At 42.5% G+C, this 13982-nt stretch overlaps 2 non-coding genes across 2 annotated transcripts; both read right to left on the minus strand.

Moving 5' to 3' along the window:
- Window positions 1-1572: 1572 nt before the first annotated feature.
- LOC114810427 lies at window positions 1573-1710 on the minus strand. The gene has a single exon (XR_003758127.1). It is a non-coding gene; the product is annotated as a small nucleolar RNA SNORA7 (small nucleolar RNA).
- Window positions 1711-10211: 8501 nt separating this feature from the next.
- Window positions 10212-10349, minus strand: LOC114810582. The gene has a single exon (XR_003758278.1). It is a non-coding gene; the product is annotated as a small nucleolar RNA SNORA7 (small nucleolar RNA).
- Window positions 10350-13982: the final 3633 nt, after the last annotated feature.

The raw sequence follows: 13982 nt of genomic DNA on the forward strand, positions 1-13982 counted from the left end.
ATCACATTATCCAGGCTCTTTGTCCTATCCAGGTCACTAAACCCTAAAGAAAAATAAATGTTTTCAAGGTATATTTCTATAATCTTCTGAGATCTAAGGTAATGAACTAAGAGAAATCACATCTTTTAGAAGGTGGGAATAAATTCTCAGATTAAGGTCAGTTTCCTAAAGACAAAGGAAAACAAGAAATTGAATTAAATACCCAGGTACTTTGGGCCCAACCTTTTTTTCTAAATTATCCAGAGGCAAATGTTAATTGGACTTGAATGTCATAGAATTGCTGCAGTTTTCCACTTCATTTTTCTAGCATACCTATGCAGTATAAACTACACTAAGGTCAGATCCAAAGAGAAGTCCTGAATGGAAATGGATTCTCAAGCCAATATTCCTTCTACTTGACCTGATAGCTTAAGAGTGAGTTAATTAATGGAATATACATTGAATCATAAATGTTTTTGTTTTTTTCTTAGAAGACAAGTAATCACTAAATTGTATTCCTTGAGTGCTCACTATGTGCAGAGCACTGTACCAAACATTTGGGGAGAGTACAACATTGAATTAGTAGAAACATTCCCTGCCCATAGTGATTTTAGAGTTTAGAAGGAAAGTAAGAAATATCTTTGCTCATGAGGCAAATTTTACATTAGGGTAAAAACTGTTGGGTAGCTATCCTGGGGGAATGGAAGTGCTAGTTAGTCAAAAATTCTGGGTAATAAAGAGCAAGGGCTGAAGAACCACTCCCTAGAGGACCTTTATATATGCTACGCAGAGGCCAAGTAAGAGTGACTGTTTGCTAAAATGGATCCAGGATAACCTTATAGCTTTCCTACTCCACATTTTCCAAGGCAACTCAGCTAGGAATCCTGGCAAAAGTTTCTGCAGAAGTACATAGCATTGGATTCTATCTGGATTTAAAATACATTCAGAACATTGTAAAGTCTGTAAGGGATTTATTATCTTGGATGACTCTTGTGTTACGTGAAAGCAGAAATGGTGGTTTCCAGCGTCTTCTAGTGAGTAAAGTAGGATTAGCTTCATGGTTCCCTTAGAAGAAATTCTATCCGGAGCCTCACCAGCGCCTTGGTGCTCAGGGCCCCAGCCTCCTAAGAATGAATGAGATTGAGCGGGGAAAAGTGAGCTGGCCCATGTCTTATAGCCCAGTTGGGGACAAGTGGTAGGAAATCTAGGGTTCAGGCAGTTCCATGCTATTATGAAACAGGAGCTCTGGAGGGAAGCCACATTCGTCCAGGTGAACTTCTTGCTTTTGACTGGGGAGCAGGGAGCTTCAATGAGTGGGAGGACACTGCAGGGAGCAGAGTTCTCTAAGAAAGATGGGAAAGTGTTGTCTTATTTGTCTTAAACTGCCAAGTTGTCTCCAACCCATAGCAACTCTATGGACACATCTCTCCCAGAACACCCCACCTCCATCTACTCTCATATTTCTGGTAGTGTATCCATAGAGTTTTCTTGGAAAGATTCGGAAGTGATTTAACATTTCTTCCACGCAGTAAACTTGAGTCTCTGATCTCGACTCTCTCCCATGCCCCCATTGCCCAGCATGGTTGAGTTTTAATTGGTAGCAGATTGCCTTCCACTTGCTAGCCACTGCCCAAGCTAGGAATGGAATGGATATGCCTCCGCTTGATTCTCCCTCCCATAGGCGAGGCTGGTAGAATACTGGAAACTCTCCAGGTGCAGTCCTGAGATGGGGAAAGGGTGTTACATGTTAATAAAAGCAATACTAATGATAACAATATAATTGTGGTATCTGTTTAGGGCTTACTTTGTGCTGAGCTGAATCAGTCTTGCCTGCCTACCCCCAAGTAACGCCTGTGTTGGAGGCACTGGTGGTGGTTTTTCAAGCTGGGCCATTCCAGTAAGAAGACATTTAATTTTTACCCCTGCTACCATCTGATACAAATCAGAACTGGGAATGGATGGAAGTTATATGCAGTACAGATAACAGATTCACATGCTGGAGCCAAGGAATCTGACCAGATTCTTGGGGATGGGAGAGGTAACGCGTCTTATTTAAAACTCTCATACCTCCACCTTTTTTTTAATCCTAGGCTAGGTGTTTGCCCTCCTGGTGAGACTGTTAAACATCTCCTCAGTTATTTTCATTTTTCCTCATGAGTGGAAGTTAAGTAAATCTTTGCTCTAGCTTTTCAACTGGGAAAAAAAATCTCAAATGTGAAAATAAAACCTAATGGTATTTGGTATGCAGAATGTCCTATTCATTTATTTACTTTTGATGCTGCTTTTCAGTCTGTAGCATATCCTAATGTTTAATGGCATTTCTTATCATGTACCACAACAAAATAATAAGGTTATTTGTTATCAGTATCAGGAACTCTGATTCCAGCTGAAATGGAAATCTATTTTTAAAACTGTCCTCATTTAAATATGAAAAGTAATGGATAGGTTGGAGTGGAAAACAAAACAGAATGATAGCCTCCATCTTGTACATGCTTTTAAATTTAAATGTCAGTTAAATATCTTTCCATCCAAAATTTTCACTTTTTTTTGTCAGTCAAAAGCCTCTGTAAGCATTCTCAAATTGGGGACCGTGGAAGAGGATTCCTACTCCTTCTAAAAATGCACATCAAGAAACTTCAGTGATGTGTTTCTTATTAAGATAGGAGTGCCACCTTTCATTTTGATGACCAGGTAAAATTATGGGTTACCCATTAACGAGCTGGGCTTTGAAGGGGAGAAGGAAAATGATAGGGGGAGAAAAGAAGAAAGGGAAGGAGGAAAAAGAGTTGAAAGAGGAGGAAAGGAAAAGAGAGGAGATTCATTTGCATCTGTATTCACCCCGCCCCCCAACCCCACAGCACTGACGTACATATGAGAAGTAGCATGGCTTAGTGGAAAGAGCACAGACCTGAGAGTCAGAGGACCTGGGTTTTAATCCCAGTTCCACTGGGTGAACTTGGGCAAGTCACTCAACTTTCCTGTTACCTCAGCTGTAAAGTGGGGATTAATACTTTGTGCCTCATTCATTCAGTCAGTCATATTTATTGAAGCTTACTGTGTGCAGAGTACTTTACTAAGCACCTGAAAAGTATAATTCAGAAACGAAGAGAGACAATCCCCGTCCACAGTGGGCTCATGTGGGATTTGGACTGCATCCAAAATGAGCTCCCCGCCAGGTCAATGGAGTGATTAAGCCTGGCTCTGACTTCATGCCTGGCTCAAGGATCAGGTAAGTGAAAGTAAAATCTTTGCTCCATGGTGACTGGTCCTTAGAGGCAAATTATCCCCAGGTCCAGTGAGTTAGTACCTATGACTATGGCCAATGGTGGGAAGTTTTAACTCTGCTACCCTTTTCTCTGAGCAGTCCTAACCTGCCACTTCCACTTGGGCATATTCTTCTCTTTCAAGCCTGGCAGGCTCCTCCTCCTCCTCTCATCCTCTAACTGTTGGGGTTCCTTAAGGGTCAGTTTTTGGCCCTCTTCTGTTCTCCATATAAACTCACTCCCTTGGTGAACTCATTCGTTTTCATGGCTTCAACTATCATCTCTATGCAGATGACACACAGATCTACATCTCTGCCCCTGTCCTCTCCCCTTCCCTTCAGGCTCATATCTCCTCCTGCCTCCAAGACGTCTCTACCTGGATGTCCGCCCGCCATCTAAAACCCAACATGACCAAAACTGAGCTCCTCATCTTCCCTCCCAAGCCCTGTCCTCTTCCTGACTTCCCTATCACTGTGGATGGTACGATCATCCTTCCCGTCTCTCAAACCCGCAACCTCAGTGTCATCTTTGACTCGGCTCTCTCATTCACCCCACACATCCAATCCGTCACCAAAACCTGCTGGACTCACCTTTATAATATCGCCAAGATCCGCCCTTTCCTCTCCACTCAATTGGCTATCTTACTGTTACAGGCTCTCATAATATCCCGGCTGGATTATTGTGTCAGCCTTCTCTCTCATCTCCCTTCCTCCTGTCTCTCCTCTCTCCAGTCTATTCTTCATTCTGCTGCCCGGCTCATCTTCCTGCAGAAACACTCTGGGCATGTCACTCCCCTTCTTAAAAACCTCCAGTGGTTGCCTATCAACCTCCGCATGAAACAAAAACTTCTCACTCTAGGCTTCAAGTGTCTCCATCACCTTGCCCCTCCTACCTCTCCTCCCTTCTCTCTTTCTACTGCCCACCCCTCACTCTCCGCTCCTCTGTCGCCCACCTCCTCACCATCCCCCGTTCTCGTCTATCCAACCGTCGATCCCTGGGCCATGTCCTACCGCTATCCTGGAATGTCCTCCCTCCTCACCTCCACCAAACTAATTCTCTTCCCCTCCTCAAAACCCTACTTAGCACTCACCTCCTCCAAGAGGCCTTCCCAGACTGAGCTTCCCCTTTTCCCTCTGCTCCCTCTGCTCTCTCTGCTCCCCTTCTACCCCCCTTCACCTCCCCTCTGCTAAGCTGTCTTTTCCTCCCTTTCCCTCTGCTCCTCCCCCTCTCCCTTCCCCTCCCCTCAACACTGTGCTCGTTGGCTCAATTGTATATATTTTCATTACCCTATTTATTTTGTTAATGATATGTTCATCCCCTTGATTCTATTTATTGCTATTGTTTTTTTCGTCTGTCTCCCCCGATTAGACTGTAAGCCCATCAATGGGCAGTGACTGTCTCTATTTTTTGCCGATTTGTACATCCCAAGTGTTTAGTACAGTGCTCTACACATAGTAAGCGCTCAATAAATACTATTGAATGAATGAATGAATCCCCATTTTACAGATGAGGGAACTGAAGCCCAGGAAAGTGAAGTGACTTGTCTAAGGTCACACAGCAGACAAGTCGGGGAGCCAAGATTAGAACCCATGATGTTCTGACTCCCAGGCCTGTGCTCTATCCACCACGCCATCTTGCTTCCCTAGTATGTGACATGATCATTGCTTAAAAGCTTAGTGGTCTGATTGTGTTAGGAAAAGTCACTGTTGGTGATATTCAGTCTTCCCTTGTATGTAGGTGATTTAGTAGAACTCTAGTCAAATGTGGCATCCGGGTCTCAGCCAAAAAGAAGTTTGGAAACTACAGTATCCCTATTGGGCTGAATCTGGATAGAGATTTGGTGTCACTCTTGGGTGTCACTCTGTGCTTCTGAGACTCCCAAAGATGATTTTCTCTCTCTTTTTATATACAATGTGCTACCTACTAATGGAATTCAAAGACAGCATTTATCTCTGAGTCTTCAATGTTGATTTTTGGTTGCATGTAGGTTTTCAGACTAATTGTCAAACACTATCAATTTGCTGATTTTGCAATGATTAGACATCTGGAATTGTGGATTCTGCTCCTTTTATTCAGGTTATTTAATCATTTTGGTTTTAAGTAATGCATTATGCTAAAAAGCCCCACCCCCAAAAAAAATTGGCTGTAAGAAATAAAAAACCTGTTTAGAAAATCTTAAAGACAAATATATAATGAAAATAGTTTAACAGCAATAAAAGTAAAGCTATGATGAGCTCAGTGCATCTTAATCAATTCAGTGGATTATCTAAGAGCGAGCGAGTCTGAGAGGAGCACGGTTGTCACTGATAAACTTTAAAAATAAAGCACTCAAAGACAGTGCCTGGAAAAATATCAATTACAGAATATCGGGCCAGTTTTACCAGTGACCCTGAAACATTGCTTGGCCCACATCTCTACTCGCCTCAAAACCCTCCACAGGTTCACTGTATCTTTTCGCATCAAACAGAAACATCTCACATTCAACTTTGGTGTTCTTTCCCTTCTGGCTTTACCTTATCTTTCTGCTATCTTCACCTGAAGTTCTCCAACCTGCCGCCTTCGCTTATCCTAAGCCAATTATCTATTTTTACTTTACTCTCAACTCTCACACTACCATTCTCTCACTCCCGCAGTTTATCTGGCTTGAGATTTTCTTCCTTCTCATATCAAACAGACCATAGCTATCCTGACATTCAGAGTCTTCCTAAATCCCACCTCCTCCGATAATCAATTCCAATTAATTTCCACTCTGAACCCTGTCATTCCTTTCCTTATCTTTAACACATTTGAATGTATTTACATCCTAAATAGCACTCAAGTATATCAGCTCAATGTATTTGAGTGTTGTAAATATTTTTTGTTTGTTTCGCCCATTAGAATGCAAGCTACTTGTGGGTAGAGAACATATCACTTGACTGTTCAGTACATCCCAAATGTCTAGTACTTCATCAAATGAGAACTCAGTAAATCCTGTTGCTACTACTCCTGCTGCTGCTGTTACTACTAACTTCTACTGATTATGAGAGTGAGTTCCTGTATCTCCTTAATCTCTCATGGATGAACAAGGTGCATAAATATTTCAGTAATAGAGGTCTATGTGTTCCCAAAAAAACCCATGTTATTGTCTCTGTTGGCATGCAGAGATTTCCTGTGGAGTTTCCTGGGCAATGTGTGCACAGAACAAGCAAAGGTTTCCATTCAATTCTGCATTTGCATCCGGAATTTAAAATGTACTTACCCTGTGTGGGTTGGCACACCTCCTGAGGATGAATTTTTTTTTGAAAGAAGCCAACTAAATTGGATTTTTAAGAGTTGGAATTTGGGGGATTGGGGTAATTCTAGATACCAAAATAATGTGTTAGAGAGGAAAGTATTGGTTTCACTGCTAATGACCTTTCAAAATGCTAGTTCAGTCTCCAAATGAAACAAGGCATAAAAACCACTGAAAAAAATAACATGCTTCATATCACACACTTAACTTGGTACTGAGAGAAACTGTATCTCCTCATTCCACGCTTCATGGAATAGGTGGACAAAACTTCCATTAGGAGTTCATGCTGAGCATTTTTATAAGTACAAATAAGAATTCCATAGGATTGGTTTTGTATCTCTGGTCTCTAGTTTCAAACATATTTAGTTTGTTGGTCGTGCTTCCAGAACAATAGTTGTCCAGACTCAAAGATGATGTTCCTAGACTTGGATTTTCACCCTTTGTTCACCACTCCCTCAGTTCCACAGAATTTATGTACATATCCATATTTTATTTGTTTATATCCATGTCTGTATCATCATCTAGATTGTCAACTCATTGTGAGATTTTATTGGAAGCTACAGGTGAATCAGAAAGGCACTCTCAGGTCCAACATGACCAGTAACGTCTTCATGAAGTGGCAGCAGAACCTAAATGATCTTTGGAGGCCAGTGTGGAATTACTAGACGTTCTCAGACCTAAATAATGGTTGAAAGAGCTCTCAGAGTCACTGCAAGAGTGCCTGAACACTGGTCAGCCTCCCCTGGACCCTAAAGCCCCCCAACCCAACTTTTGTTCTAACACAATTTGGGGACTTTTTTTTCAACATTCCCCAAGTTCCTACTCTGCCATCACCCTATGGCAGAAGCCCAAGTGTCTCCACAGAGGCATAAAAGACATCAGGGGTTAAAAGACATCACGGGTTAGTCTACCATCTCCACACTGGGACTGACTGCAGGAAGCTCATAGAGAAAGTTCTCCATCCCACACCAAGGTTACAGGTTTGTGAGGAAAGGACAATACTGGTGCTGTGTACAGGGATGGTAAAGACATCACTGATGGGAAAGAGGAGGACATTGGCATTTGCCAATGTAAATACTTAAGGTGTTCCAGAATCTTTGACTTGGTTGCTAAGGAACCTCCCTCTATTCCTATGTACACTCCATCCTTCATGTTCTCCAAATCGGGGCATTTGAAGGCAGAAAATATGTAGAACTGAAATTTGAATTGTAAATGAATTTCTGAGGTTGGAATGCAAGCAACCCCTCCCCGCCCCCACTCCCTCTCTTTCTGGGGTGAAACTGGTCAAGAAGCTCTTGGAAGGCATCCCTTCAGAAATGGCTTGGTGGTTCAATAGTATCCCCACCTCCTTTCCATTTTCAGGTCTTTATTCATAGTTGTGGTCCTTTCCCTTTCTCCACCTTTGCCAAACTTAGATATTTCAGCCTGCTATTCTCCTAAGCCACCTAATAGTCTTCTTACTTAAGCTATCAGTATAACCAGTGAAATAAATAGTGGCATCCAAACCATCAAGAAAGTGAACATGACATCTTAGAAGCCAAGTTGCATGAGGGACCAGCTATAAGAAATGATTATGGGTGTGGGAGAGAGACACTATCAAGACCTATTTAACCAAGTCAGATCAGAAATCAGTCAGTGGCATTTAAACTGAACACGTGCTGTGTTCAGAGCCCTTGGGAAAGTACAGTATAATAGAGTTAGTAGACGTGATCCCATCCCACAAGATATGTACAGTCTACAGGGGCAGATGGACATTAAAATAAATTACAGATAGGGGATATGGTAAAGCATAAGGACATAAGTGCTGTGTGGAATGGGGTGAAAACTGCTTAAGGGGTTCTTAACCAAGTGCGTAGTCAAAAGTGGGAGTGGGCAGATAAAGGAAATGAGGGCTTAGTTAGAGAAGACTCTTGGAGGAGATGTGATTTTAAGAGGGTTTTGTAGGTGGGAAAAGAAGTGATCTGTTTTATATGAAGGAGGAGGGAGTTCCAGGCCTGAGGGAGGATGTGGGAAAGGGGTTGGCAGCAGAGTAGAAGAGATTGATATACAAAGGAGAATGTGTGGATTAGGTTGTAGTAGGAGATCAGCAAGGAAAAGTAGGATGGATTGAACTGATTGAGCGTTTCAAAGCTGATGATAATGAATTTCTGTTTGACAAGGTGGTGATTGGGAAACCATTGGAGGTTTCTGAAGAGTGGGAAAATATGAACTGAATATTTTTCCAGAAAAACAATCCAAGCAGCAGAGTGAAATAGGGACTGAGAGGAGAGAGACAGGAGTCAGGGAGATCAGCAAGGTGAGTGTGATAGCAGTTTGGATGGGTTGATTTAAAAAATTTAAAACATATTGTGCAAAAGGTCAAATGAATCAACAACAGCCTGCAACTCCCCATGATTATAACAAAATGCATATGCTCAAATAAGATCAATCCTGGGCTAGAATCTCACCATCTTCAGCATCTGGATAGAGCAACGGCCTGGGAGTCAGAAGGTCATGGATTCTCATACCGACTTCACCACTAGTCTGCTGTGTGACCACGGGCAAATCACTTCACTTCTCTGGTGCTCAGGTACCTCATCTGTAAAATGGGGATTGAAACTGTGAGCCCCATGTGGGACAGGGACTGTGTCAACATGATTTGCCTATATTCACTCCAGCGCTTAGTACAGTTTCTGGCACACAGTAAGCACCTAGCAAAAACCACAGTTATTAAAATGGGCAGCCATATATGAGCATAGCCAAGGAAAATTTTCTGAGTTGACGGAAACTGAGATGGGAGGTGGCAGAGTTTTATTTTTGAATTTTTTGAAGGCCAATATGTAACCTGATTGAAGTTAAGATCTGAGGAAAAGAAAACCGTGCTGCCCAATTAGATTTTACATTTCCTTAAACTGTGATCCCACTAATCTTGGATGGATGTATTCATTCCACAGTACACGCACTTTGTAATAAAACTACTGTATCTCTGTGTGTTGGGAGTTTCCTTCAGTTGCAAAAGCGTATCTAGCCTCTGGCATATCAGTTTCACTCTATCACAGTAAAGAGCAGCAGCTTCACTCTCATGTACTTTTCTCTCTCTTTGACAGAAGGCCTGAACTAGGGGTAATAGGAGTTCACTGAAAATAAGGAACAGATTGGGAGTATTTTTAATATTTAAAATATGAAAGTGCATGAAGAAAATCCATCTTAATAATGATAATAATTTTGGTATTTGTTAAGCACTTACTATGTGCCAGGCACTGTACTAAGTGTTGGGGTGAAGACAAGCAAATCGGGTTGGACACCTTCCCTATCCCACATGGGGCTCACAATTTCAATCCCCATTTTAGAGATGAGGTAACTGAGGCACGGAGAAAGTGAAGTGACTTGCCCAAGGTCACACAGCAGACAAGTGGCAGATCTGGGGTTAGAACTCAGGTCCTTCTGACTCCCAGGTCTGGCTTTATCCACTAGGCCATGCTGCTTCTTGTGGAACATCCATCTTATGTTGTCAAGTCATCTCTGACCCATAGCGACACCATGAACACATCTCTCCCAGAATGCCCCACCTCCATCTGCAATTGTTCTGGTAGTCTATCCAGAGTTTTCTTGGCAAAAATTAGGAAGTGGTTTACCATTGCCTTCTTCCATGCAGTAAACTTGAATCTCCACTCTTTACGCTCTTCAGTGCTGCTGCTGCCCAGCACAGGTGAGTCTTGACTTGCAGCAGATTTCCTTCCACTCACTAGCTACTGGCCAAGCTAGGAATGGAATGGGTATGACTCTGCTTACCTCTCCCTCTCGTAGCCAAGACTGGTAGAGTAATGGAAATTCTCCAGGCGCGATCCTGAGAGGGGCTAGGTGAAGGTAGTTGTGGCAAAATGACTTGGTCATGGCCAGAGAGGTCAATTAGTGCCTAAAGAAGGATTTCCAATTGTGATATTTATTATTTACTATGTGCCAACTACTATGCTACCCACTGGGAAGAGCTAAGATATTCAAATACATCATAAACTCTGTCCTATGTGGGGCTTTTGATCTAAGAGTCAAAGAGAACAGATGTCTTATCTCCATTTTACAGATGAAGAAACAAGTACAGAGAGCTTAATGGCTTGCTCAGGGTCATACAGCAGGCCAGTGGTATTGCTGGGATGAGAACCTGGGTCTCCAAGCTCTTTCCATTAGACAACATTACCTCCCTAAATTTGTCTGAATTTTGGCCTGTGGTATTAATCTTATTTACATTTCAAGAGAAGGGAAATTGGTCATCTTTTCATTATTTCAAGATGACAAGACTGGAGACTGGAGACTGTAAGCTCTGGACTGTAAGCTCATCCCATAGACTGTAAACTCGTCCTCTAGACTGCAAGCTCTTTGTGGGCAGGGACTGTGTCTGTTTGTTATTATATTGTACTTTCCCAAGGGCTTAGTACAGAGCTCTGTACACAGTAACAGCTCAATAAATAAGATTAAATGAATGAATGAATCATATTCAGTGTTATATTTAGCAGACATTTCCTTGTTTTAATCATGAAATTACATTTTGATTCACTTCACAACCGTTTTTTAGGTTATGTCTTATTTAATGCTTATATAGATTGTTAAATTCACAAAGCAGAGTTATTGAAACATCTACTAAGAATATTTAATATTTTATTGTGTGTTGCTTAAATTATTTCTGTAGTTATCTGTTGCTAAGCTTCATATATTGAATTCCAAATTGCTTCAGTGTTTTTGAAGACCTGAGTTTACTATTTTCACATGCCTTCATTATTTTTATTTCCTTTATTCAATTTCATAAATAATTACTAGTGTTTCCTTTCTGAATTGTTTAAGGAGAGATATTAAATATATACAAGAAACCATTTATAAGTTTCAATATAAGAAACTCCTTTATATTGAGAATTATTCATTCATTCAATTGTATTTATTGAGCACTTACTGTATGCAGAAAAGTAAGCACTTGGGAGAGTACAACAACAAACAGCCACATTCCCTGCCCACAACCAGTTCACAGTCTAGAGTGGATTAGTTGTCACCTGGGCTTTGTTAATGTTCCCTTGAAAGCTTTCTTTTCAAATATTGTCTTTTTATCTGAGCCTGGAGGGTTCCCCTTCCTGTAAGGAGTGACTGAAAGTTTTCCATGCAACAAATTATCTTTCATTTCATGCTCCTCTGCTCCTCTGACAATGAATATCTGCATCTAGAAGTAAGCAGTTTGGGATGTCAGTGCTGTGTTGTAAAGAAAGATGCCCCAGGACTCACAGAAGGCACTGCCCAGCATTCCAGACCTATCATGTCATGTCGCAAGTCCAGAGGTGCTAGGGCTATGAACTTCCTTGCACAGAGGGCCTAGAGCTGAGCCCTTACATGACCCAGCCCAAATTAAGCAGTCGCTCTCCTGATACACTACTACTACTGCTAATGGTATTGCTTAAACCCTACTACGCATCAGGCACTGTTCTAAACCGTGGGGTAGATACAAGCTAATCAGGTTGGACAGAGTCTCTGTCCCACAGGGGCTCACAGTCTTCATCCCCATTTAACAGATGAGGCAACAGGCCTAGAGATATGAAGTGCCTTGCCCAAGGTCACACAGCAGACAAGTGGCAGAACAGGACTTAGAACCCCGGTCCTTCTGACTTTCAGGCCTGGGATTTATCCACTAGGTCATGATGCTTTCCCAGCTGCTTCCTGCTACTATGCAGGACGAGTCATGGAAATTTGAAATAGAGTGAGCCAAATCCTGGTTGTCAGCAGTGTTGAAGACAGAAGGTCTAGACCAGAATTAAGATGGCCTCTCATTAGAAGTGTCAGTAAAGCCAGAGAAGGAAATGCCATATGAACTATTCATGGTCTGGAATTTAAGCTTCAGTATTTCAGGGAGATTTATCCCCTATCCTTTCGTCAATCTCGTACCACTAATCCACAGCCCTGGATCACCTGCATTGTCTGCCTCCTTCTTTCTTGTGCTCGAGCCACAGAGTGCTGCTGGTGGAAATCAGGCAGTCTTTGTCCACTTCATGTTTATCCTTGAATGCTTTAACTCTGTCCTCTCTCTGGCCAGCAAAACTATTTCCTCACCCTTGCTGACACCCATGCCCATCATTCTGGCCAGTTGTTCCAGCATTTAACTCCCTTTTCAAGCCTCACCCATCAATAGCCCCCAGTGATCTGGCTACCTAATTTATTAAGAAAATTGACACCATTGTATGTGAGCTCCCTAAAATTTCCCGTGGCCCTCCTTATACCCTACTCCTTCTAGCCTCCTCTTCGACTATCCCATCCTTCACAGCAATATCTCTGGAGGAGAGCTCCTGCCTCCTCTCAAATGCCATCTCCTCCACTTGCACATATGACCCCATTCCTTTGTGCCTTATCAAAACTCTTGCTCCCTCCCTTCTCCCCTCTCTAACAGTTATCTTCAACTGGTTGCTTTCCAATGGCTTCTCTACTATTGCTTTCAAACATGACCATATCTCCTTTATCCTAAAAAAACCCTCCCTTGACCCCACAGTTACCTCCAGTTATTGCCCCATCTCCCTCCTACCATTCCTCTCCAAATTCCTCGAGTGAATTGTCTACACCCTTTGTCTCAATTTCCTCCTCTCCAATTTTCTCCTCTACCCCCTCCACTCTGGCTTCTGTCCCCTTCACTCCATAGAAACTGCTCTCTCAAAGGTCACCAGTGATTTCCTTCTTGCCAAATCCAATGGCCTCTACTCCATTGTAATCCTCCTCAACCTCTCAGCTGTCTTCAACATTGTGGACTACCCCCTTCTCCTGGAAACATTATCCAGTCTTGGCTTCACTGACTCTGCCCTATGTTAGTTCTCCTCATCTCTCTGGCCATTCATTCTCAGTCTCCTTCATTGGCTTCTCCTCTGCCTCCCACCCCCTAACTGTGAGTGTTCCTCAAGGTTCATTGCTGGGTCCCCTTCCATTCCCCATTGGACATCCAGTCCCTTGGAGAACTCATTCTTTCCCATGGCTTCAACTACCACCTCTATTAGGATAATACCCAAATCTACATCTCCAGCTCTATCTCCCTCTCTCCAGTCTTGTATCTCCTTCTGCCTTTAAAACATCTCGACTTGGATGTCCTCCCATCACCTCAAACTTAACAGGTCCAAAGCAGAGCTCCTGATCTTCCCACCCAAACCCTGTCTTCTCCCTGACTTGCCCATCATTGTAGATGGCAACAACATCCTTTCTGACTCACAAGCCCATAACCTTGTTGTTATACTTGACTCCTTTCTATCTTTCAACCCACATATTCAATCCATCACTAATTCCTGTTGGTCCCACACTCACAACATTGCCAAGATCTGCCCCTTCTTCTTCATCCAAACTGCTACCACGTTAATGCAGTCACTCATCCTATCCTGCCTGGATTACTGCATCAGCCTCCTTGCTGACCTCCATGCCCCCTGTTTCTCCCCACTCCAGTCCATAATGCACTCTGCTGCCCAGATCATTTTTCTACAGAA

The sequence above is a fragment of the Ornithorhynchus anatinus genome, chromosome 3 (assembly GCF_004115215.2).
Source record: "Ornithorhynchus anatinus isolate Pmale09 chromosome 3, mOrnAna1.pri.v4, whole genome shotgun sequence".
NCBI classification, from domain to species: domain Eukaryota; kingdom Metazoa; phylum Chordata; class Mammalia; order Monotremata; family Ornithorhynchidae; genus Ornithorhynchus; species Ornithorhynchus anatinus.